The sequence below is a fragment of the Anabrus simplex genome, chromosome 12 (assembly GCF_040414725.1).
Source record: "Anabrus simplex isolate iqAnaSimp1 chromosome 12, ASM4041472v1, whole genome shotgun sequence".
Taxonomy (NCBI): Eukaryota; Metazoa; Arthropoda; class Insecta; order Orthoptera; family Tettigoniidae; genus Anabrus; species Anabrus simplex.
Window position 1 is genome coordinate 101,032,749 of NC_090276.1, and position 27,564 is coordinate 101,060,312.

The 27,564-nt window shown below is 39.7% G+C and overlaps 1 protein-coding gene across 3 annotated transcripts in view; it reads right to left on the minus strand.

Annotated features, from left to right (window-relative positions):
• LOC136884336 (uncharacterized) overlaps positions 1-27,564 on the minus strand; it is a 291,392-nt gene that overhangs the window by 246,193 nt on the left and 17,635 nt on the right. The gene's annotated exons all lie outside the window — the stretch shown is intronic.

Genomic DNA, 27,564 nt, shown 5'->3' on the forward strand with positions numbered 1-27,564 from the left:
TGCTTCCTCCCGCATGGACGACAATATCTCGTTGTCCTGGACTGTGATTCGTCATCACCCCTGCGACGTCTTCATGTTGCCAACATATTTTTACAGTGTAGTGTGTATGAACCCACGTTTCATCCGTGTACACTACTGGTTTATTTGGACCCTTCGCGTTATTTCTTATAGCTCATAAGTAGTCCGCACGTCTAGCAACAATGTCTGACCTTTCCTCGAGGATAGTTCGTTTATTTTTACACTTCCAGAAATAAAAACCCATTTCCTTTACAGTTTTCCGGAAAGTTTTCTTTCCTCCCTTAAACTGTATTTCATGTTTCGCAAATACAAGCAGTTTCCGCAGTGTAGGAATTTATTTCTTTTGTTCATAATACTCTAGGAATATTCTATGAATACGACATTTATCAAAGTCATCAATAGAAATCATTTTTCTTTCAGACCGTTTTTTCTTTTCTTTTCGAGGTGTTGTAAAGTTTTCGCCGGTTTGCTCCGCCTTTTCAATGTCTTTCAAAATATTTCTTATGGTTTTTCTGGACTTACCAACCATATGTGCCGCCCTTAAAATTGTTTTTTTGAAGAGATACAATTACTTTTTTCTCTTGCTTACAAAACTGCACGACATTGTATATCGTTTTCTTCTCTGCGGAATGAGTCCATTTCCCCCTTTTCCTGCTTTGACGTTTCCATTATTATTATTATTATTATTATTATTATTATTCGTACTATGCACTATGTACTATTATGTTAAAGTACATCTACTCCACTGCTCAACAAACAATGTAATCTATTAACTGTTTTCACTTACGTACGTACTTACTTACGTACACGGGTTCACTAATCTACAACGCACAATGCACGACCCAGCATGAAGCATTCACTCACACGACATGCGATGAAGTTTCGCTGGTGACAACTGCACTTCTATCGCAGGCGCGTGGCTGGGCGGAGCGCATTAGTTCCGATTTCCGCTACCGGCAACAATTCGCTGGCTGGGTAATATTGACCAAGGAGGACTAATTTTCTTTACTGACAGTACGCATCATGGTTCATGGTGTGGGTTACTGTAGTCACGTCCTAGTTCGTGAACCATGGGCAACGGTTGAGTGGCCTAGTGAGTGGTCCTGAGAGTCGGGATACCAGTTGTATGGAATGGGAGTGGGCAACTTGGACATATTCTGAGTCATGTCCCTCCTTGTGCTCAGGCAGCTAGGACTATACAATTCATCGGTGGTCCATAACCCGTTAGAAGAGAGATCCTCACTTGGACTATGTGCAAGTAGGGTAGCATCCTGCTTCATGAATTTACCGACCTCAGAACATTTTAAGCAAGCCTCGGACCTATGGGAGTAACGGAGTCCCACCCCCATTTGACAGGTGAGGGACTCCTTGGAAACAACTTGGTGAACGAAATGGAATTCGATGGGGAGCTATCAATATTAATGGGGCTTATGGAAGAAACTTTTTTTTTTTTGCTAGGGACTTTACGTCGCACCGACACAGATAGGTCTTATGGCGACGATGGGATAGGAAAGGCCTAGGAGTTGGAAGGAAGCGGCCGTGGCCTTAATTAAGGTACAGCCCCAGCATTTGCCTGGTGTGAAAATGGGAAACCACGGAAAACCATCTTCAGGGCTGCCGATAGTGGGATTCGAACCTACTATCTCCCGGATGCAATATGGAAGAAACAAAGTAGAACTGGCTGAGTCAGCAAAGAGGATGCATCTGGATGTGCTAGGAGTAAGTGATGTTCGAGTAAGGGGAGATAATGTGGAAGAGATTGGAGTTTATAAAGTGTACTTGATGGGTGTTAGAAAGGGAAGGGCAGAGTCTGGGGTAGGGCTCTTATCAGGAATACCACCACACGCAACATAGTTTCTGTTAGGCACGTAAATGAGCGAATGATGTGGGTAGATTTGTCAGTTGGAGGAATTAGGACTAGAATTGTGTCCGGGTATTCACCATGTGAGGGTGCAGATGAGGATGAAGTTGACAAGTTTTATGAAGCATTGAATGACATTGTGTTCAGGGTCAACAGCAAGGATAAAATAGTGCTAATGGGCGATTTCAATGCGAGAGTTGGGAATAGAACTGAAGGATACGAAAGGGTGATTGGTAAATGTGGGGAAGATATGGAAGCTAATGGGAATGGGAAGCATTTCCTGGACTTCTGTGCTAGTATGGGTTTAGCTGTTACGAATACATTCTACAAGCATAAGGCTATTCACTGCTACACATGGGAGGCTAGGGGTACCAGATCCATAATAGACTATATCTTAACTGACTTTGAATTCAGGAAATCTGTTAGGAATGTAAGAGTTTTTCGCAGATTTTTCGATGATACAGACCACTATCTAATCTGTAGTGAACTAAGTATCTCTAGGCCTAGGGTAGAGAAAGTGATATCTGTCTGCAAACGAATAAGGGTAGAAAATCTCCAGGACGAGGAAATTAGAAGTACATGGATAAGATTAGTGAGAAATTTCGAACATTTAAAGATAAAAATTTCATTGTTCCGTATTGTTAAGTATCACAGTTAAATTGAAATAATAAATATGGTAGTTCAACCTATTCAATACTAGTAAATAAGAGATGTAGAGATTACATTCTTATTTAATTAAAAGTGGAAATGGTACCGGTCTCGACGCCAGTCTGGGTCATCATCAGCCGATTATAACTTGAAAAACAATGCAAAAGTAAGAAAGAAGTTAACGGTCAAGTCCACACAATATCAGTTGAAGAGGCGATATAAAAATGACGGGGGTAGGCACTGTAAAATTCAGACGAAGTGGAATGTAAGTCACTTAAAAGAAGTAATTATAATCATTATAAAATATCAAAGCCATTTTGACAGTGCTGATGTAATTATTTTATTATTATTATTATTATTGATATATACAGTCGTATCAGCACACACGTTATTAAAACATAACCGGTTTTCGGACACTAAGGTCCATCATCAGTGTTAATATTTAAATTTAATTTCACATAAGTGTGTCGTCAAAATGAGTTAAAATGAGTTTAAATTTGTAGCCCTGTTGACATAAACTTATGTGAAATTAAATTTAAATATTAACACTGACGATGGATCTTAGTGTCCGAAAACCGGTTATGTTTTAATAACGTGTGTGCTGATATGACTGTATATATCAATAATAATAATAATAAAATAAAAGAAGTAATGCGTAATCTTCCAAGCATCAGCACGGCACACGTGATGTTTGGCACTGTCTCACAATGTTCACGAAAAGCAGAGAACAGTTAAATGAGCCAGACTGCATACACCGTCAGGCGCAAAGTCACAACACAATCCAAATATGAAGATCTAAAGTCATGAAGAAGCCGAAGACAAGCAGCTCAACTGAAGTAACTTGCAAGCTCCAGAAGATTGGCGTGGTGTTTACAACGCCACGTGCTGTCGTTTCATACGCTGACGGAGATTGAAGAATAGATTAATGATCAAGTATTTGCTTAGTTCACGAAAATGTACCTATATATATATATATATATATATATATATATATATATATATATATATATATATATATATATACTTATAATACGATTCAATATAATTGAATATGTAATTATGATCTTGAAGATTTTTAGAACAGTTGACGTGAAAAAACAATAGTGAATAGAAAAAATGGTAAAAGCGCAATACCGGAAACAAATGAAAACATGTATGCACAGTGCGCTATTTCTTGAATATAAAAAAAATTCAGGTCGTGATTGAAGTAGTCAAAGTTGGCAGATGCACGGCATGAGTTTAAATTTGAAAGTGAGGGCCCAAAATAAAGGTGGCAATGTAGTTTTTTTATTTTTTTAAGGGGTGAAAAGAAAAATAGGATAAATCAATAAAGAAAGAAGACTAGTGGATAAGAAAAGATTAAAAGGGTTTAAAGTTGAAAGGTGGTGAGAAAGGATAAGATAGGGATGAAGGAGGGGTAGTTCAGGGTGGGTTAGGAGGGTGGGTTACTGGAGGTACAAAATGTGGGTAGGAACTTTGTAAGGCATGGAAAATTGAATTCAGGTTTTGAAATTTAGAATTTTTGAGAAGAGGAATTAGGAAGTCAAATAGGATGTTGGGTTTTTCAGAAATGTCGTTTAAGTTGAAATTGGGGTTGAAGTATTGGTCAAGGTGAATAAAACAATTTTCAGTAGTGTTTAAGAGACGTAGAACTACCTTCGAACTCAGTATCATATAGACTTTGATTACTTTCATTGTTATACTGTACATATGATGGCCTTATTTAATATTAAGAAACCACTAGCGTATTTTACTATGTGTAACTAGTCTATTGTTATTTCGTTTAAGATACCTTGTACATGTTTTTTAATGTATTCTTTCTTACACATTATGTTCATAATTTCCAACCAGACGTCTGGTTTAATTTTGAGGTGCTTTGATATGACTGATGATGCCCCACATGGGGGGCGAAACATGTCTCCATTTAAACGATGTTTAACTAAAAATGTTAACATCCTGTAATGTATTGAATAGGTTGGAGTCCCATAAATTCTCTTATATTATTATTGAGATTCTTTCAATATGGAAAATAAAATGATTTTCATTACTTGTAATGATAAAGCCAACCAGGCTAATAAAAATAAAAATAGATATCAAAACCTCAAAATCAAAATCGGTAAAATTTCAAAAGATATTTTATTCTTAAAAGAATGTTTAAGATTAGGTCTGGTGCCTAATTTCTTAAAATCAACTCAAAGGAAAAACATTCCAACACTCAAATCTAAAGACGTCCAAAATAAAGTCATACCATCTGGCTTAGAAATGAAATTAAACTAATGTATAGAAAAAAATCCCTACTAAATCTGCAGCTTTACCGGGAACATTTGATCACTGCTCAATCATTATCACCTCTCGAATGGAGCTCATACCAAAGACACATTGCACACAAACTGCAGAACATATTAGACAAAAAACCTTAGACCACAAGTTGACATGTCTATTAGAAGAGAAACCTAAATCCTTAAACCAAAACAAAAATAGAGAAACTTTCACCCCCTCATGGAAAAACACTCCAACCACTATCAATTTATCTAACACCACATTTTCGGATAATGAAATTAATTTCTTTGACCAAGGCCTAAAATATAATTGGCCTAGTCCACATAAAGCCGAGGACATAATTACCACAATAGCCGAAGTTGAATCCAACATAAATAAACAAATTCTCGACAGACAAAACGACGTGAGATATGAGATAAAAAAATAAATTACCCACCCTTGTAGGAGAAGTTTCCAACATCAATAATTTCACAGTTCTCAAACAAACCCACGAATTAAGAAAAAAGGTAGACACCAATAATGTTATAGTAACGAAAGCCGACAAAGGCAATACCGTAGCCCTAATGAATAAACACGACTACATCCAAAAAACGGAGGATTTCTTTTCCGATAATTCTTACTCAATAATTTCAAAAGATCCTATCTTAAAAACTCAGCGTAATTTAAAAACACTCCTAAAAAATTCACCCTTTTTATTTAATGAACACGAACATCAAAAACTCATCAACATGAATCCCAAATTACCCACTGTCAGATCACTGCCAAAAATACATAAAAATGACGTTCCTATTCGACCCATCACAAATAGCCGAAACAGCCCAACGTACAAAACTTCTCAGTTCCTCCAAAAATTCCTTAAGAAACATTTCACATTTCACAATAAACACCCTATTAAAAACTCAATAGAATTATGCAAAACTTTAAATAAATTTAATTTGCAGCCTAACCACATAATGTGCTCATTTGACATTACCAATATGTTCTCGAACATTCCCGCTAAGAAAACTATCAAAATCATACGAACTAATCTTTCTAAACACAGCACCTTAAGTCAGTTAGAAATAGAAGAATGCTTAAAATTACTAACCTTCGTCCTTCATAACAATTATTTTTTGTTCAATAATAAGATATACAAACAAGAAGGTCTAGCCATGGGTGATCCCATTTCAGGAATACTCGCCGAAATTTATATGGACAACCTCGAAAATAGTAAAATAACAAACAGCATCAATGGTTTGTGTCTTTGGCTACGCTATGTTGATGTCACATTAGCAATAATAGACAAAAGCTGCAACAATAGTGAAGACATACTAACTTACTTAAACAGCCTCGATAATTGCATCAAGTTTACTAAAGAAAATGAGGACAATAATTTCACCAATTTTTTAGACATTACAATCACCAGGACTTTAAACAATTTCGATTTCCAGATTCACAGATTCACAGAAAACCTTCATTCACTCCCACAACCATAAAACAAAATTCTCTTCACCCACAATCGCACAAACAAGCCTCGTTTTACAGTTTAGTGTACAGAGCGTTAAAAATTCCCATGTCAACCGTCGTTTAAAAAAGAAATAAATACCATAAAAGAAATAGCTCTTTTCAATGGATACAATCCCTCAATCATACAAAAAATAATCAATAAAGTAAAATTGAAATTGGCCACGAACCTCTCCCCAATAAAAATTAATAAGCCTAAATATGCATCTTTTACCTACATTAACCCCATTATAGATCAAATCGCTCCCCCTTTAAAAAAACATGATATTAAGACCCATAATCCCAATCAAAAGCTATTTTTCAACCACAATAAGATAAACTCGGACAACAATAAATTTTCGGGCTCTGGCATTTATAGACTGAAATGTGCTGAACGTAACAGTTCATATATCGGTCAAACTGGCAGAAGCTTTGCAATTAGATATGCAGAACATTTCAATGCCCAAAAGCACAATAAACACTCAGCCTGAGCATCCATATGAAAGACACCGGATATAGTTTTACCACAATCGAACAGGATCTCCAAATTTTAAAAAGACTAGATAAAGGCAGGCTCATGACCGAGTTCAAAAATTTATACATTTTTTGGACCAAAAATATAATAAGAATAAAAATTTAAATGATCCAATAGACAACCGAAGCCCTCTTAACAAACAATTAATATTTTCGCTCAATAGTTTAAATCTGAAAGACAAAAGACTTGTTAACGTCCTCAAAACAAGCTCTCCAAGCACCCCCACTAAGCCGCTCAACTCATCGCGCCCCTATTCTCTCTCCAATACACACAACTCCTCCCCAAGCGCCAATCACATACTCACAGCTCCGCCTTCTCAAATCCACTCCCCTCCTCTAAGACGTCACACGTACAACACGAGGAGCAGGACATTAGCGACAGCCAGTGCTCCACAAACCTCCTAGCAATTAGGTAACAGCTCAACAGCTTTCAAGGTAAGCTTTAACTTTCACATTTTTCATTTCTCAATGATTTCCCCCCTTTTTTTCTCTTGTTCCGTTATTTCACTTAACTAATTAAGACAAATCCTCCATTTTCAGATTCCCTCCCATGTAGGACAGCTCAAACACCGATTGCACTGCACAACATTTTCGACCGTTGCCCATTCAACCAACAACTGACTTTCCCACACTTCAACAACAAAATATACGCAAACCTCTAGTCAACTAGGAAGAATCTACGGTAATGATGTTTTAACTATCTTCATTTGAAGCCGGTGTTGTTTTAACTCTGTCTTAGCACAGCCTCATTTTATAATCAACAAAAGCTGTTCATTGGCACTGTGCACTCCATTCATATAGAGAGTGACCAACGGAGTTGACTACCTCATGAATCCTAGGGCGAATTATTTTGGTTGGAGCGAAATCACAAATAGACAAATTGGAATGTTTTACCTCATCAATTTTAACAATTATAAATAAGTGTAATTTTAAATTGTAATTGTAAATTGTATTTTATTTTGCCAACATTTGTATATACTACGTAGAACTACCTTCGAACTCAATATCATATAGACTTTGATTACTTTCATTGTTATACTGTACATATGATGGCCTCATTTTAATATTAAGAAACCACTAGCGTATTTTACTATGTGTAACTAGTCTATTGTTATTTCGTTTAAGATAGGACCTTGTATGTGTTTTTTTATGCATTCTTTCTTACACATTATGTTCATAATTTCCAACCAGACGTCTGGTTTAATTTTGAGGTGCTTTGATATGACCCCACATGGGGGGCGAAACATGTCTCCATTTTAACGATGTTTAACTAAAAATATTTAAAATATTAACATTCTGTAATGTATTGAATAGGTTGGAGTCAAATAAATTCTCTTATATTATTATTGAGATTATTTCAATACGGAAAATAAAATGATTTTCATTACTTGTAAGACTAAATTGATGTCAGTAGGTAAGAAATTCAACAGAACTGAATGTCAGATTGGTGATACAAAGCTAGAACAGGTCGATAATTTCAAGTATTTAGGTTGTGTGTTCCCCAGGATGGTAATATAGTAAGTGAGATTGAATCAAGGTGTCGTAAAGCTAATGCAGTGAGCTCGCAGTTGTGATTAACAGTATTCCGTAAGAAGGAAGACAGCTCCCAGACGAAACTATCTTTACATCGGTCTCTTTTCAGACCAACTTTGTTTTACGGGAGCGAAAGCTGGGTGGACTCAGGATATCTTATTCCTAAGTTAGAAGTAACAGACATGAAAGTAGCAAGAATGATCGCTGGTACAAACAGGTGGGAACAATGGCAGGAAGGTACTCAGAATGAGGAGATAAAGTCTAATTTAGGAATGAACTCGATGGATGAAGCTGTATGCATAAACCGGCTTCGGTGGTGGGGTCATGTGAGGCGAATGGAGGAGGATAGGTTACCTAGGAGAATAATGGACTCTGTTGTGGAGGGTAAGAGAAGTAGAGGTAGACCAAGACTAACAATTTAAAGATAAGAGGTATAGAACTAAATGAGGCCACAACACTAGTTGCAAATCGAGGATTGTGGCGACGTTTAGTAAATTCACAGAGGCTTGCAGACTGAAGGCATAACAGTCTATAATGATAATGTATGTATGTGTGTATGTACAGTAAGCATTGACAAACCACAGCCTGGAGTAAATAGCACTCACAAACTGAATTTTTACGCAACACAAAAATACCTGATAGAACAAAGGGCAAATTATCAAAACAGCCATGAGGCCTATGTTGTACAACAGTCACATCTGGGTAATGAAAAAACCAAAAGCGGAAACTTCACACTGCACAAATGCCTTAGAGGGGTCACGCATCACGAATGAACCATCAGAACAATGTTTGAGATAGTATGGACAGGTGATATGCAGATGATGATGGAGATGAAGGTGATTTTTGTTTTAAGACAAAGTACAACGAGGTAATCATCCTTTCTGAACAAATTAGTGGAAAAGAAATTTAAAATAAAAAATTTATTCAACAAAGGAATTTGGAAACGTAGTACAAAATAAAACAAAAAATTACTGAATTAGGCCGATATATTACTCATCATCATCATTTCCCTTTAATCAGCTGTAGCCGGGTAGGGGCAAATATGGTTCCTCTCCACTTTCTTCGGTCTTTCCACCACTCCTCCTCCAACACTGTGTCCCAGTCCAGGTTTCTTTCTATAATGCTGCATTGGATGGTATCCTTCCATCTCAATCGTGGTCGTCCACGGCCTCTCCTTCCTTGGATTTGCATTTCCATCACCTTTTTTTGCATTCTTTCGTCGCTCATTCACTTTACGTGCCCAAACCATCTTAGTCGGCTCTTCTCTATTTTATCATTCATTTTTTCCACTCCAATTTCTTCCCGGATTTTCTGATTCCTTATTTTGTCTCTTCTACTCTTCTGTATCATACTCCTCAAGAACTTCATTTCGGCTGCCTGTATTCGACTCTCATCCTTCTTTGTCATTGTCCAAGTTTCTGCTCCGTAAGTTGTTATGGGTACGTAATACATCTTGTACATAGTATCCTTTGCTTCCGTTGGCACATCTTTGTCCCATAACATGTTTCTTACACTATGATAGAAACAACTTCCAGCTTGAATCCTTTTACTAATCTCAGCATCCAGTCGAGCATTCTCCATTAATTCACTCCCCCAGGTATTTAAACGTTTCCACTACTTCCAGGGGCTTGTCTGCAAGTCTAATCTGACCTTTCCCTTCTTTCTCCCCTCTAGTCATAACAAGAGTTTTACTCTTTTCTACACTTATTTTCAATCCACATTCTTCAATCTTCCCATTCACCACATTCAACTGTTCTTGAACCTTCCTGTCATCTTCTCCCCAAATCACAATATCATCTGCCAATAACATCATGTTCATTTCTCTTCCTCCATAGGCTGCTTTTGCTGTTCTCATGATGTCATCCATTACTATTGTAAACAGGATTGGTGATAGAACACTTCCCTGTCTCAGCCCACTAGTTATTTTCCGATATATTACTAGCGAATCAAAAAAGGAACGCGCGTTCCCCGAGTAACAGTACACTTGTAATTTATATACCCTTGATTAATCCATTGTCGCACATAAAGCGGATGACAAGATCAGCAGTAGTCGCGCCATCGGCTAGCATGCTTTTGAGCGTTTCCTGAAGGCCGAGGCTCCGTCATAGGCCGGATAGATTGGCGCACTCTGAGAGGATGTGAGCCACGGTGAAGTCGGCACAACAACACACTGAGGAGTCTTCCCTCTTTAGCAGATAAGAGTGCGTAGATCGTCCATGACCTATCCCCAGCCTGCACATTACTATGGTCTCTCCCTGCGAAGGCCAGAAAAATTACTGCCACACGGAGGTTGTCTTCTTCATTGCTTTCAGCTTGTTGGGAGTTCGGATAGTTAGCCACTCCAATTCCCAGGACGCAAAGATTGTTTGAGACAGCTGAGAACAAATGTCTTTAGCAGGTACATCCACAGGTCCTGGAAGTAACAGTAACGCTTCCTTTGCAGCTTCACCCGCAAGTTCATTTCCCGCAATCCCAACGTGGCTTGGAAGCCAAGTGAAAGTGATTCTGGTGCCAGCATCACTTAACCTGGCTAGAAGGTCATGAATCTGCTGCACCAGTGGGTGTTGTAAGAAAAGGTTTCAATAGACTGAAGAGAACTTAACGAGTCGGTACACTTATGAAAATGGTTTCTTTCGTCAGCCAGTGCAAACTGCAGAGCTTGTAAGATGGCGTAAAGCTCAGCAGTATACACGCTACATACACTAGGAAGCGATTTCTTCATGCTCATATTATCAGTGACAAGAGAGCAACCAACATTTTCTCTGATTTTAGAACCATCTGTGAAGATATGTCTCGTGGCCAGATATTGGTGAAGGAAGTTCTGGAAATACCTCGGATAAACGGAGGAATCCGTGTTCACCTTCAATCCATGAAGTAGATCTGGATGTATATCCGGTCGCGGAACTAACCTCGCTAAAAGTCTGTTCAAGACAACCTCAGATATCTATATTTAAATCACGACAAAAGCACGCAAATAACATAGATCTTGATTCCCATAGGGAACCTGAAATATTTGTCCCTAATGAGGAAATTTATAATACCAATGTAGTTGATCCCTTATTGGATATTATACATTTTCCAGCTAACTCATTCCTGGTTGCCAGCGTTTCGCCCCAGTGTGCTAAATTGGGCTCATCAGTTGGTAAATAGCACACCCACCAAGACGCATGGCTAGTGTATACCGTGGAGGCCCCTGCATAGCCTTCTTGGAGCCACCAGCAGTGCCAATGCACTATGAGAGACCTTGTCTCATTTCCAAAAATTGATGCCTGCCTGGCCATCAGACAACATAGATGTTGATTCCCATAGGGAAACTGAAATATTTGTCCCGAATGAGTAAATTTATAATACGAATGTAGTTGGTCCGTTATTGGACATTATACATTTTCCAGCTAACTCATTCCCGGTTGCCAGCGTTTCACCCCAGTGTGCTAAATTGGGCTCATCAGTTGGTAAATAGCATCCCCACCAAAATGCATAGCTAGTGCATACCATGGAGGCCACTGCGTAGGCTACTTGGGAGCCACCGGCAGTGCCAATGCACTATGGGAGACTTGGTCTCATTTCCAATAATTCATGCCTGCCTGGCTACCAGATGACATATATATTAATTCCCATAGGGAAACTGAAATATTTGTCCCGAATGAGTAAATTTATAATAAATATGTAGTTGGTCCATTATTGGACATTTTAAATTTTCGAGCTAACTCATTCCTGGTTGCCAGCGTTTCGCTCCAGTGTGCTAAATTGGGCTCATCAGTTGGTAAATAGCACACCCACCAAGACGCATGGCTAGTGCATACCATGGAGGCCAATGCGTAGGCTACTTGGGGCCATGTCTCTGTATAGCGCGAATACACTCCCCAACTCCCACTCCGTGAAATGCACGCTGTAGGGATGCGAAACACTGGAGGCAAAAGGAGATGGTATGCCTCTGCTTCACGCTTAATTGGTAGAAATGCAGAATCGTATCTCCCAGAGCTGGACGTATCTGCGTAATGTGATGTAATATGCAATGACTGAAGGAGCCGTAACTATATTTCCATTAATGGAGATTCTGGGGTCTGAGGGCACATTCTGCACTCCAACAATATGGCAGAGTTTTGTCCATACTTGTGATGATGGAGTATGCGCCGTCATGGAAGACACGTACTTTTCCCACGTTGCTTTCTTACTTTATCGAATTAAAAAAGGGCCTTCGCATGCAGCTGCTTAAATATGATACGATTAGCCATCGTAGGATTCTGATTATAATGCTTAATAGCCCATTGGCAATCATGTATGGCTGCTGAAATTTCGTCCGTGCACCACAGGACCTGTTTCCGGCGAGGGATACCGGATGAGGAAGGAATTGTGTCCTCTGCAGCAGCTAGAATTCCAGTAGCAATGGAAGAAACGTGGTCGTCAACGGACTCCAACATGTCATCGGCCATCACTGCATGTCGGGAAAATTCTGGCCAATTTTCCCACCTAAGTAATCAGCGCTTGTGTACTTCAGACCGTCGTTTGTTCTAGAGAGATAGAATTATCGGGAAGCGATCACTATTGCAGAGGTCATCGTATACTTGCCACCGTAGCAGGGGAACTAGCGCAAGGCTACACAAAGTAACATCCAGGTATCAGAATGTGCCATGTGCGCTGTTGAAATGTGTTGGGTTCCCCTGTGTTTAGCACACAAGGATCAAACTTGTTGATCAATCGCTCGAGCATCCTACCCTAGCACAGGAAGATGGAGAACACCAGAGTGTGTTACGGGCGTTCCAGTCTCCCAGCAAGAGAAACTGAGCAGGTAACTGAGTGATCAGATCTTGTAGTGCATGCATTTGAAGATCGTAGTCTGGTGAAGTGTACACGTTGCGCACTGTTGTCATTACTGGCAATGGAGTGCGAACCGCAACTACATCTATCCGAGTACGGAGCAGTAATTCATTGCTGAAGATGTCGGAGCAAACTAGGGTACAAACGCCCCCAGTCGCAGCGCCATCTAGAGCTACTGTGTCTTTAGAATAAAGATGATATCCTCTTATAGTCGTGTCATGTCCAGGTCTCAAACGAGATTCCTGTAGACAGACTATGGAGATCGCACAGATGGATATCAACTGACTAACACAGCTAAGCGACAGTGTAACTACTGCAGTTCCACTGCAATAGTGTCATTGTCTGTATAAGTATCATTTCGAATTTAGAGCAATTTCTTACCCTTCCTTCGGTCCACTACCTGCCAGATTCCGGTGGCGGCGTCTTTTTTGTCGCCATTACCATCCACGACAATGAGTGGCTCAGTCTTCATGGTCTCCTTAGAAGAGGGAGACACGTTGACCGAGCACTCCGCGGACGGTGATCTCACTGATCGGGAACAGTGGGCCTTCTTCCTGGGAGAACTGGGTTCTCCAGAAAATGATCGGGCAAGAAGGCGTCGGGGCCTCTCGCCCTTGCCCATCGCATCTGTCTTTTTGGAAGAGAACCGGTGGATGGCTTGCCGGACTTCTTCAGGGATCCTGCGACCCCCGATTGAGTTGGAGAAGGCTTCTTCCCCAATTTCTTAAGGGAGCTCTGTGGATTCACCTTTTCCTCCTTTATGGCCTGGGCATTGGAAGGAGGGCTGGACTTTTCAGCCCTATTTGGGGAGGACTTCCCAGCCGAACGTTCTTGGGAAGGGCCCTTCCCAGGCAATGTCGGCAATAACACACGTTTTATTATTTATAAGTTTCATTTTCCGTATTGATTGGATGCACTATACTGTACTGTATAATAACACACGTTTCGATGTTCCAGGTACTAAAACCACTGATCTCTATACATGGATCGCTGATGGCAGCTCTCCGTTGCAGGAGAAAGTATGCCAAGTTGAGCGCGCGGTCCGCCATGTTGGTGTACCCATTCTAGAGCTCTCCTAATGGGGAAGCAATGAAAATATAATCAATTTTAAATCGCAATTAATGGTGCATTGGAATAATGAAAAATTAAGGGACATGTTCACTCAAAGCATAAGGACATTGGGAACACCGGCACGTCATTCCAAGGTCAGTAAATCTCCGGGATAGCAATAAAAATGAGTGTATAGTAACGGCCGACAAATATTAACTTAGGTGCTGAATACATGCAATTAGCGATCGGTAATACACTACGAGTGAAAAACAGTTTCTGGAAACATTGCTGGAAATTTTATACATGTATGCCAAGAAACTGTGCATTTTTAAGGGGAGGTATGACTGAATTTTTCGTATTTTGATTCAAAAACTCGTTTTTTTTATTCATACAAAAATAGCCCTATTCTTCCTCTTTCAATTTTTTTTATTTTAGTAATTCCGGCTTGTTTAGAGCTTCTAGAAACCATTTAATATGAGCCGCAGGACATTTAAAAGCCCAGAACCACACCCACGTCTCCTGTAACGGCATAGTGATATATTCAAATATTTCGCGGCGTATTTGCTGTAGAAGTACAATTCGGCATGGTGACAGTCACTTGTTTACTACGTAATCAATACAATTACGTTATGTTAGGAAATATTGTAATTTGAACTGACGGAGAGAATGTTGCAACTCTTCCAAACAGTACTCACTTTATATCTGCCACACATGTATACTTTGATAGTTAAAATATATTATGTATTTGTATTATTTACATTTATGAATTCGTATTTGTGTTAGTCGTAGTAGTAAAAGCATGGCTCCCTTGTTTGTTTATATTTTACTAACATGCAGAAGTAACATGTGGCTTCAATTCAGCGAGTGAAATATCTAAACTAGTGATTTTTCATTGATGTATTTCATCTTATTTCCTTTACAAATGTGTGGGATATTGCAACAACACAGCACAGAACACCCGTGGAACTACAATCAGGAGGCCTGGCGTCACTGGACTAAGCATAAATAAACAAGCGTGCTCCTCGTGGTCTACTGCACCGTGCGCTCACTGCCATCTTACTACGCCAGTCATCTTCTATTCGGCTTACTGCTACCCAAGCTACCAGCCATCCATGTATAGAGATCAGTGACTAAAACTCCTGTTTCTTTAACGATTACATTTTGTTGCTGGCTTTGACTTTTCGATGCTGAATTGAGATGGGATAGGGACGTAGACAAGTTTGAATTGAGTGAGTTAGGATATGTTCAAGGTTTAGCTAGGATAGCACGAGGAATGTAGTGGACTGTAGGTATAGGATATGAGGCAGGTAGCTGGTTCATATCACTGGATTCCTGTGGAATTTTTAGCATGGACATATTTACACACTTAAATACACACGTGATACACAATACAAGAACAATCGCTACACATATTTACATTCACATAAAACTCTGAATGTGCTAGTCGCACTGACTATATCATCCTCCGTATTTCACGCGACCGACTGTCCGCTTCATCTCACAGACTCCCACCTTTTTTTTTTGGTGCTATTTTGCTTTACGTCGCACTGACACCTAGGTCTTATAGCGACGATGGGATAGGAAAGGCCTAGGAATGGGAAGGAAGTGGCCTTAAGTAAGCTACAGCCCCAGCATTTGCCTGGTGTGAAAATGGGAAACCACGGAAAACTTTCAGGGCTGCCAACAGTGGGATTCGAACCCACTATCTCCTGGATGCAAGATCACAGCTGCGCACTCCTAACCGCACGGCCAACTCGCCCGGTGACTCCCACCTTATTATTTATAAGTTTCATATTCCGTATTGATTGGATTCAATGTAATAGACAAGAAAAATGTTCCACCGATCAATACTATTTATTGTGAATGAATTATTGCACTAGTACCGGTTTCGGCCTTTCTTGGCCATCATCAGCTAGCACACAAATTTACAGTCATTAGACAAAATTACAAAGATGTTACGTTAGAGCATCCGGATGTCTAATGAAAAATGGAAGTAAAATATATTGCAGTATGTTGCGTTAAAATATCTCTGATTAAAAGTGGTGATGGTTATAATAATCTAAAACCTATTGATTGAGCATGGACATGAGTACATAAACACATTAAAATATATAGGCCACATCATAAGACACTAAAAACTATAGCACATTAAACACATTAAAACATGGTATATTTTAAAAACGCCTATTAAAATTTGAGTTCATGTTATGTTGCATTCATTCTTCAATCCTCTTGTAGTTCTTGTGTGTATTAGGTGATCATCGAGAATGTTCTATGGCTGATATACTTTGTATTGGTATGTTATAAGAACTCTTGTCATTAAAATTGAAAATTGAGTACTGTGCAATTCAACTGTTGATTACTGTCTATTACATTGACTCCCACCTTGTCGTGGCCGGAATTAGCAGGTAGTCTACCGCATCTTAGTGGTAAGACAAAATAGCACTGTCCAAATCTGACCTGTGGCGAGGGCTTGCTAAATTAAAAGTGGAAGCAAACCCACACACAAAAAAAAAAAAACTACAATACAAACACACAACGTTCAGACATCGTCTCCTTGAGAAGTGGGAAGTGGACAAAGTTTTGCAATGGGCCTTTTTTAATACTCCAGGAGAAGTACAGCAGGGTGTCCACCAAATCCAGATTTTAAAATTCCCTGACATTTCCCTGTTTTCCAGACATAAAAACCAGTTTTTTCCCTGACACATGATGACAAAAAACATAATTATAAAGGAAGTGTCAATAATATTAAAATAAATTTTTTAAACTTAATATCCAAAAAAATAAATGAGCAATTAATGTGCATATTAAAACTTGGAAGTTTAATTTGGTCTGATTAAATTCACTTTAAGTTTTTTTTACATGTATTACCATTACTGCTTCAGCAAAGAAACTTCTTTGTAGCCACCAACGACACGAGCTTCTGCCATCACCCTCCACTTCTTTTCTTCTAATTCCTTCAGCAACAAAGTGGCCTTTCTCTTATTTTTTGCAAAGAATCTTCTACTTCCAATATTTCATGTTTCTCCTTTAGATTTTGAACGTACAAAGCATGAGCACTCTTTGCAGCATGGAACATGTTATTAATGGAGACCTTTTCAATTCCACCAGGGTTTGGGATAGAATCATATATTATTCTTTGTGCTACAAGGGATACTTGTAGCATGTTCTAGACTATAATTTCTTTATTAACAGGAAAACCACATTCAAGTGAAGCATTTCCATGAAACAATATTAGTATCATTTTGAGAAATGAAGCCAACTTTTCTGTTTTCAAATTTACTATTGGAAGAAAAGTGCGAAGCCAAGAGTGATCTAAACTCTCGTCTTTAGAATACAAAGAATTCACTTCTTTCAAAGTATTATTCTCACAAACAGAAGTGAACTCCCTTTGTACAGGAACAGCTTCATTACCCGAGATCCATTTGTTTTCAACAAGGGCATTTAAAGCTATCCTTAGCAGTCCGCTGCTTAGAGGCTACTTGGCTACACTTGGATCGAAACAAGAAATTAATTTAGTCAGTTTATATGCTAGCGGTGAGCAGATGCGGCCAACAGCTGGAAACTGAGGATGATGATGACGATATGCCAACAGTGACCTTTCCAGTAACTATTTGCACAAAGCTACAATTCCTCTTAGACAATCTGTGCAAAACACTAACATGTCTCTATCATTTAATCCAGGATTGCCACGAAGTGCTGCTTTAGCGGCATAACCTATGTCAATTTTAGATGCAGGCAGAAGATTTTCTTTACTGTCTAAATACATTTTAGGAGATCTTCTGAAGACTTAACAAACCTTGTCATGATATTTATCATCAATGAAAGATTCATAAAGGAGTGATGCAAATGGGAGACCTGTCTGAAACTTTTAGGAATGGTTACAAATCTCCAACAAGTGATGATAAAAATGACAACTTGGCCTTAAGAACCTTATCTTTAAGTGAAGTTGATACTATTTTGTAGCTGTTACAGGCTTGGGATTTTCTTGTCTCTGTTTGTTCCTTCCACATATTTTTTGACATTAGGTAGGATATCTATAGCATGTTCAATGACTTGAAAATTTTCAAGACATCTTATAGCACAATATTTTGAAGGAAATACGTTTGAACCTGAATAATGTATATAATCAGCACGACTTGCAGGAGCATAGCAAAACAAGAAGTGAAGAGCACAAAAAAATTCTGCAATATTCCACTGGGTTTCTTTTACTGCAATTTATATATGAATTGTGCACACTATGCAAGCCACAAGATCCAATATTCAACAAAATAGGAACATTTAGATCATCTAATAAATTACCAAAATCCTAAAAGAACTAAAATTTGTAATTTTTTTTAGGTACGGTCCTTGCTGTGCTTGCAAAAAACCATTAACAAATCTGAGGAGGTAGAGTGACCAAGAAACATGGAATCAAAATTAGTATCAGGATTGAAACAATGAACTACAAGATCCATTTGGCCTATTTGAGAAACTTTATTCAGTGACTCGTCAAACCCAACGGTGAAATGTGTGCACTTACTACCCATCTCAAGAACTTGTTTATGGAAATAGAGAGCCAAACCATGAGTGATTGTATGTGCAACTTTTGTTCTGTGCAGTTGAACTTTCAAAGCTGTTTCAGAGTCTGGAAACATTACTGGAAAAAACTGAGAACGCAATATAGGTCTAATTCATCGAGCTAACCATTTCCCAACACAGAATATTCAATAGCAAGCAGATCAAAACATTGAAAATTCGATCAATCATATAGCTATTGATATTATTGATTACTTCACATTCGAGATCACACTTTTTCATTAAAATTTATTCCTGGCATAAAAGACATGCCCTAGATTAATGTTATAAAAACTGAAAAATGTGTTTGTATTACACGGATAAATACGGTATGTCAATTTTATCTGACAGAAGAATGAATTTCCAGATTTTTTCCTGAATTCCCTGACATTTCCAGGTTTTCCCGTTAATTATCGAATTCCCTGACATTTCTCTGTTTCCCAGGTTTTCCATACGGGTGGACACCCTGTACAGATAGTGGCGACGCGTACTAGTCCATCAGAAACAGGGTGGACCTGATCAATTACCGCGAATTCCAACACAGAGGGGTGTTTTCTTCCTTGACGATTACTAATGTGCCTGGTTACACGTTATTGTTTGATAGCGTTCATTTACTTCTCTGGTGCAGATGGGAGAGGTAGTCTGTTGAGCACGCCTTCCAAAATCCTTGGAGCTGCCGTTGTAGTTGCTGCAATCTAGAAAGTACACTGATGCGTACATTACTCAGATCTGGTTCAGGAAGGGTAGTGATAGATCTTTCAATAAGATAGTGACCGGGAGTGATAGAATTTAGATCGTCGGGATCATCAGATAGGGGGACTAGAGGCCTAGAGTTAAGACATGCTTCAATATGTGTTGTGTTGCCAGTTCTTCAAAGGTAAGGAATGCCATTCCCATCACTCATCGAAGATGATGCTTAAATGATTTTGACGCCAGCCTCCCAAATGCCTCCGAAGTGTGGAGCCTGAGGCGGAATAAAGTGCCACTGAATGCCTTCATTGCTAGCGAAGGTTGAGATCTCTCGATGTTCTTCGTCTAACAATCTCTGCATTTCCCGAAGTTCTCTGTCAGCGCCTACAAAGTTTCTGCCATTGTCTGAATATATGTGTACAGGTCTCCCTCGAAGTGAGATAAAGCGTTTGAAACCAGCAAGGAAGGCCTGGGTAGTCATGCTGTTAACAATTTCTAAGTGAATAGCCCTAAGTAGCCAAACACACAAAAACTGCTACATAACATTTCAGCCTTAAATTTTTTTTTTTGAGAGCCTGATTTTATATACAGTGGGCTAGCGTAATCAATCCCGTAGTGTAGGAATGGACTGGCGGGTGATACTCTATAGTTTGGCAACTGACCCATTAGTTGCTGGGCATCTTTTGCCTTGAGCTTATGGCAGATAAGACAATTGTGTATGATTTTCCGAATGGTATTCCTTCTCTTTGTTATCCAGTATTGCTGTCGAAGAGAAGAGAGTAGCAATTGACATCCAGCATGTAACATTCACCGATGTTCATTCTCGATAATCAATTTAGTTAGATGGTGACTTGGAGGCAAGATTATTTGATGTTGGTTGAAAGGGAGCTCCGATCGTTGTAATCTGCCCCCAACTCGAAGAAGTCCTTGCTCGCAGAGGAATGGATTAAGGGATATAAGCTTGCTCTTCTTACTAATCGCCTATGTAGTCTGAAGGGCATCAATCTCTGCACCATATGCTGATGCTTGGATGCTCTTGATACATGCATATAGTCCAGAACGTCTCCTGAAGATCTAATTCGCCAGTCTTTCTTTACGTAGGATGAATGTTTGGCGTTAGTGGCAAATCTGAGGCAGTATGCTGCCACCCTCTGTAGCCGTGCAAGCTTAGAGAATCGCTTCATGAACTCATCTTCAGGTTGAAGCGTCATGAAACTGACCACTGGCTTCCGCTGTTCTGGGATGTCCTGAGTCCCCGCAGAAGGGATTGAATATTGAATCAGGCCATGACAGAGTATCCTCCACAAGCCACGGTGGTCCATTCCACCAGAGTAATTTAGCGATAAGGGCGTCTGGGGTGAGTCCTCATGAAATTAGATCTGCAGGATTATCTCCTGAAGCAACGCGCTTCCAATCTGCAATCGATGTGCTGTCTTGAATCTCCGCAACTTTGTTGGCAATGAAAGTCTTCCACTATGTAGGTGATGCTGCAATCCATGAAAGAACTACAGTTGAATCTGTCCATAAATGGATGCTGCTAATAGACAAATTTAAGATTGTTGTTACCTTCTTGAGAAGACGAGCTAGAAGCAATGCTCCACATAACTCTAGAGTAAAATAATATATTATTAATGGTCCACCTTTTCAATACAAAATGAAAATTACATAGGGACTAGTTTCGACCTAGTAATAGGTCATCATCAGCCTGAAGTAAATTAAAGCGTAAATATCGAAGAAAACATAAACAATGTAAACACAAGTACAGTCTTTTTAAAGGTACATACCATGTGGGAAGTTGAGTAGAGATATATTAAAAATAATAACTCTTCCAATTGACGAAGCACCTTTATTTAACTCCATATATGTTATTCCACCTCGTGAAACATCCATCGTCCTTCAAGATTCCAGAAGCAGAAGAGCTTTCTCCTAGTATCATACTTCGCATCGTCTATTAATTCTAGTTTATAAACATCTTGAGAAGACAATGTTACGATTCTTTATTTTCAATTGATCTCTGAATGAACAACATTATCGCTTAAGAACCAAGTTTTTTCGATTTCCATTTCCACAATTTATACGACGCACGGGACTTTTTTAAGGATCTCTATTTTTTAACATAATATAGCGCTTCTCTGGTTTCCTAAGCCTCCACGCGCAACAATTGCCTTGTTCCAAAAAACTGAAGAGCCTTTCCAACATCCATGTATTTTGACGTCTATCAATACCTTATAAAATACGACGTAATCTTCTTTGAATATACAACAGCTAAGAAGAAGCCAGCATTCAACCTACTATTCTTCTTTATTACATCATTTAGTGCACAGTGGTCTTTTATAATATACGGCGCACCGAACTTTACATAACTTCCGCTCAGTGCTTCGTCAATTGGAAGAGTTAATATTTTTAATATATCTCTACTCAACTTCCCACATGGTATGTACCTTTAAAAAGACTACTTGTGTTTACATTGTTTATGTTTTCTTCGATATTTACGCTTTAATTTACTTCAGGCTGATGATGACCTATTACTAGGTCGAAACTAGTCCCTATGTAATTTTCATTTTGTATTGAAAATGTGGACCATTAATAATATATTATTTTACTCTATTGTAATCACAGTTCAATACGGATCTATCATTATGAAACTTATTTCTTTTAATTACATAACTCTAGACCTTTGACTTAGCGCACAGTAGCCTTGTGGTACGCTCACCCTGTTGATTTTCTGATCTTATATAAATGCAGCATCTGTAACCCTCTCAGATGCATCCGAAAACCCATGCAATTGAATGTTGGTGATAATACCCTTCGCCAACACTAGTCTGTCGATTCGAATTCGAGTAACAAGAGGAAACTGATTTCGCAATTGCTCCCAGAATTGGAGTAGTTCTGTCGGTAGCTTCTCATCCCCACCTAAGCGCAGTTGCCAGAGTTGCTGCAGGAAACATTTGCAGGAGATGATGAATGGACCCATCAGTCCCAACGGATCGTGTATTGACGCTATGACTGGAAGTACCTTTCTTTTCGTAACATGGCTATTGACGTCAGTACACCCAGTACCATTCACAATCTGTAGCTGATCAGTGGCAGGATGCCACAAGAGTCCTAAAGTTTTGACATAATTGCCGTTATCGAGTTGAAGGGGCAACTGGGCTTCTCTGTATTCTGGAGAAACAGCTTCGAGTAGTTGTGGATGATTGGAACACCACTTTCGAAGTTGGAAACCTCCCCTTTGAAGGAGATCGATGAGTTGTTCTTGCATTTGTAGAGCTTCCTGGAGGGTTTCCGTCAGACATGCAGTCGTTCACACAGGAATCTCTCTGGAGAATTTCTGCTGCCTGGGTAGACTGCTAGACTCTTCAATAGCGAGCTGCTGAAGGCACCTAGTAACGAGGAAGAGTGCTGAAGCTGTTCCGTATGTGACCGTTTTCAGCTGATAATGTTTTATAGGTTCTTCCGGCGATCAGCGCCATACGATTCTCTGAAGGCTGCAGTCCCGACTATCAATATTTACTTGCCGATACAAATGCATTTTCAGTACTGGTGTTCTGTACTAAACTCTGTGGAGTGATTCGCACTTTCATGACCTTTTCAGTGAAGGAGATGGAAAACTCAGGAGCAGCCATAGACTTGAACTTCCTCCTGGCGTATGGATAAGAAAATTTGTCCAGCGTTTTTATCTCCTGGATCTTCTCTCCTGCTTGAATATGGGGCACTCCTTTGAGATTGGAGCATGCACACCCGGGCAGTTGGCGCACACAGGTGGTGGCGTGCAGTCATCCCCAGCATGCTCACACTTCCCACACATTTTACAGGTCATTGAACCTGTACATCGCAATGAGGTGTGGCCAAACTTTTGACAGTTATAGCACGTCATTGGTGATTGAATATATGGACAAACAGACAGACGATACATTGCCATTTTTATTCGTTCAGGCACGGTCTCGGCGTCAAAGGTAAGGATGAAAGCGCCTGTATCAGGCTGCTTATCCCCCACACGCCTCTTCAAGTCAGTTACACCTTGACGTGCTAGGTACCGAATCATAGTATCTTTTTTTTTTTGCACGTCGCACCAACACAGATAGGTCTTATGGTGACGATGGACAGGAAAGGGCTAGGAGTGGGAAGGAAGCAGCCGTGGCCTTAATTAAGGTACAGCCCCAGCATTTGCCTGGTGTGAAAATGGGAAACCACGAAAAAAAACATCTATAGGGCTGCCGACAGTGGGATTCGAACCCACTATCTCCCAAATACTGGCCGTAATTAAGCGACTGCAGCTATCGAGCTCGGTGATCATAGTATTATCAGAATCCCTGTGGAATATAGCTCCCTTGCAGGAGTTCAGGGACTGGTGCTTCTCGATTTTGACCTCTACCTTTCTGAAAAACTTTGCTTTAAGTGGCCAACTGGACTGTTCAGCTGTAGATGTCTTTATGAGTACAGATCCATCACGGAGCTTGCGCATCTCGTCGACTTCACCAGCAACAATTTCTTCTATAGAATTACTGATCGAAAAGGACATTCATCAAGAAAACTTTTACCATCGACCCTGGCAGCAACCAGGAATCGTGGAAGATGTTCGTCACTTATATAATCTACTGGAACTGGTGAATACCGCTTACGTTTCTTAGCAATCTTGGATGCTGTTTTTTGAAGGGTGCCACTCTGCCACTCTTTGAAATTCGAGGAGAAGAAGAGAGGTTCCATTTTTGATCCCATGAGTACTCAGGAAATATGAAGTCGACCTTCGGCTGACCCCATGAGTAGTACCAAAGGCAAGGCTAGACACTACAGAGGGCGCCCGGTGTCTGGAGGGGGTCACTAGAAACTACTCTCCCAATAGCCATGAATCACCTCTCCACGACCCGAAACTTGTGATTGGGGGAGGATAAAACCTCCGTATTAACCTATTGTACCAGAGGCAGAGAGGGTGGTTAGACAGGAAGAAGAATGAAGTTTAAGAAGGTGAGAATAGAAGGATAGAAATAGTTATTAAGAATAAAGAGCACAGACACCTCTCAGGCAACTCGTTGGACCCCTTGTTAGTATGGCCCTAGACCGAGGCCAATCCAACATGGGTAACCCTGAGCTGGCACAGCCCTCGGGATCAACAAGCAAACAAGCCCCCGCACAGTCGTCAAGGTCATGGTGTCCCTAAGAGGGGGAGTGATACACAGACCTGATGACTGCATCATGAAGAAATGCTTATCCATCGCTATGGGGAAAAGAGAACGAGGCAGGCCTGTAACCACGTGGCTGATGACTGACTGTAGGGACACGAAAGGCTGAATCTCACCTAAAAAGATCTGCTACAAAGAAATGAATGGCACCTCAAGACTAAAAGAGCCGACCACATGACGGAAAAAAGCAAGGGAGAAGAGGAGTGCTTGCAACGCATTCCCTTATTTAACAACTTGTAGTATTGTACGAGAGATGGCAGTACTAATCTCTTGCTTTATGACAAAAGCAGTACATAATTTCTAAATAAGTCAGCTGATGACTTGTATTCTGGTATGTTTTTGTGCTGCAATTCTGCGATGTTCTTCTCATATGTTCGTAAGAATGGCATTGGCAAACTCTGATGCAGTGTTTGTAGATGACAATGATTCTGCAGAGTATGTTACTTTCGTAGGTTTCGTAGTTTAGGCCAGAACTAGGAACATATTAAGTTCCAAGTGCTGCTTGCCATGTATGCGTTGCATTTCAAAATAATGTCTTACAACCCATTGATGTTTTTCCAGCCAATCACCTTTAAATTTTTTATTATGATTGTTATCAGATTCCCCCCAAATTAATTTTCAACAGGAACTGATGATGACTCCAAGGGAGTCAAAACCGGTCTTCTTATAATTTAATATATCTTACAATTTGGTGAATGGTGGAACATCCTGGACAGTGATGGTGTGCTGTATAACACAGGCCAACAACAAACTTTGGAGTGTGGGCTCAATATTATCTATAAATTCAGAGTAATGAAGTAGATTTTCTTCCTTACTCTTTTCAATGTGAGATACATTCACTTCCTTAACACACTGACAACTAGATGGGTCATTGCTGGCTCTCATTCACTGCAATGTCCAACTTGTAGGATTCCACCAAAATATAGCAGATATTTTAGACTCACGAGGTCAAATGGACTGTATCGCTATTGACTTTTGATTGAGTAGATCATGGGAGACTACTAATGAAAATGTGGGTTACTGGACTAGATAAAAGAGTGGTTGAATGGGTTGCGAAATAGAACTCAGAGAATTAGAGTCTGTGAAGTGTTATCTGATCCTCTAATGATTGTGAGGGTTCCCACAGGGCAGTAATATTGGTCCCTTACATTTTCTTCCATATATAAATGATATGAGTCATCATCATCAGTTTTCCACTCCAGTTGCCCGGGTGTGGTTTACGAGCACTCTCCACATCTGTCTGTCCATGTACCACTCTTCTTTCAAGATGACATCCCAGCTGATTCCTCTTGTTCCTATGTCCTCTTTCACTTGGTCCAGCCATCTCTTCCTAGGTCTTCCTCCCGGTCGTTTTCCGGCCACGATTGTGTGTAGCCATTGTTTTGCTGTCCTTCCATCGTCCATTCGTTTGACATGGCCAAACCATTTCAAACGGGCCCTTGTCACTTTTTCATTCAGGGATGGGTACACACCAGCTTCCTCCCTTATTCTTTCATTCCTTACCCTGTCCGTTTTTGTCTTCTGTACCATAGTTCGTAGGAACTTCATTTCTGCAGCTTGTAGTCTGCTGTCCACTTGTTGGGTTGTTGTGCAGGTTTCTAGGCCATATGTTATTATGGGGGTGAAGTATGATTGGAATAGAATCTGCTTTGATCTTAAGGGAACTTCTTCGTTCCAGAGGAGGTTCCAAACTTGATGGTAAAACTGAGTTGATTTTTGAATGCGGTTGTTAATCTCATGCTGTGTTCTGTTATCACTTGAAATGATGCACCCAAGATATTTATATTGCTCTACTGTTTCCAGCTGTGTACCTTCCAGCATTATTTTTCCTTTCTTCTTCTGCCTGTTAACATAGTAACAGTTTTTGATTTATTTATTGTTAATCCCTGTGCTTTCAAATGTTCATTCCAGGTGTTCAGCCTCTCTTGGACTTCCTTCTCTGTATTTCTCCAAATTACTACATCATCTGCAAACGCATTGATGTCCATATTGTTCTTTTGCTTAATTTCTTTCATGACTTCATCCATGGCAGTGATAAAAAGTAAGGGTGAAAGGCTTCTGCCTTGATGCACTCTTTTAGTGGTTTGGAACCAATCAGAATTACCGTTTCCTATCTGTACGCAACTGCAGCAGTCTTCGTAAAGCATCTTAACTTTCTGGATAAGCCCTTTGGGAATATTTTTCTTTCTTAAGCATTCCCATATAGTCTTCCTTGGAACACTATCAAATGCTTTTTCGAGATCCAAAAACACTAGTGTTAAGTCTTTGCCCTTCTCCCAATGCTTTTCTAACAGTATTCCAAGTGCAAATATGAGATCGGCAGTTGATCGGTGTTCTCTGAATCCATATTGTTCTTCCTGTAGTTGTGGTTCTATTATTTTCCTTAGCCTTTTTTCAAGCATTTTCTCAAATATTTTCAAACTATGAGACAATAAAGTGATCCCTCTATAATTGCTACATTTCTTCCGGCTTCCTTTTTTGAAGAGAGGTATTATTATTCCCTTTTTTCCAATCATCTGGGACTTTCCTATCCTTCCATATTGCATTAATTACTCTATGAAGCCACTGTATTCCTATTGCACCAGTTGCTTTGATCATATCTGCATTGACTTCATCAAATCCTGTTGATCTTTCTATGGGCATACTATTAAGAGCCGTCTCTACTTCCTTCCATGTTGGCGGGCTCTCTTGGTCAGGCTCATCATTGCAGCTTAAACTGACCTGCGTGGTTACATCATTGGAGTCTTTCCCAGTACTGTTGTATAAATTATCAAAACAGGATTTCATGATCTTCCTTATTTCTGTCTCTTCCCTAACTACGTTACCATCTGGTTCCTCTATTGCTGTTATGTATTCATTGTCTCTTCTTATATTTCGTATTGTTCGGTAAAGTAGTTTGGAATTAACTTTGCT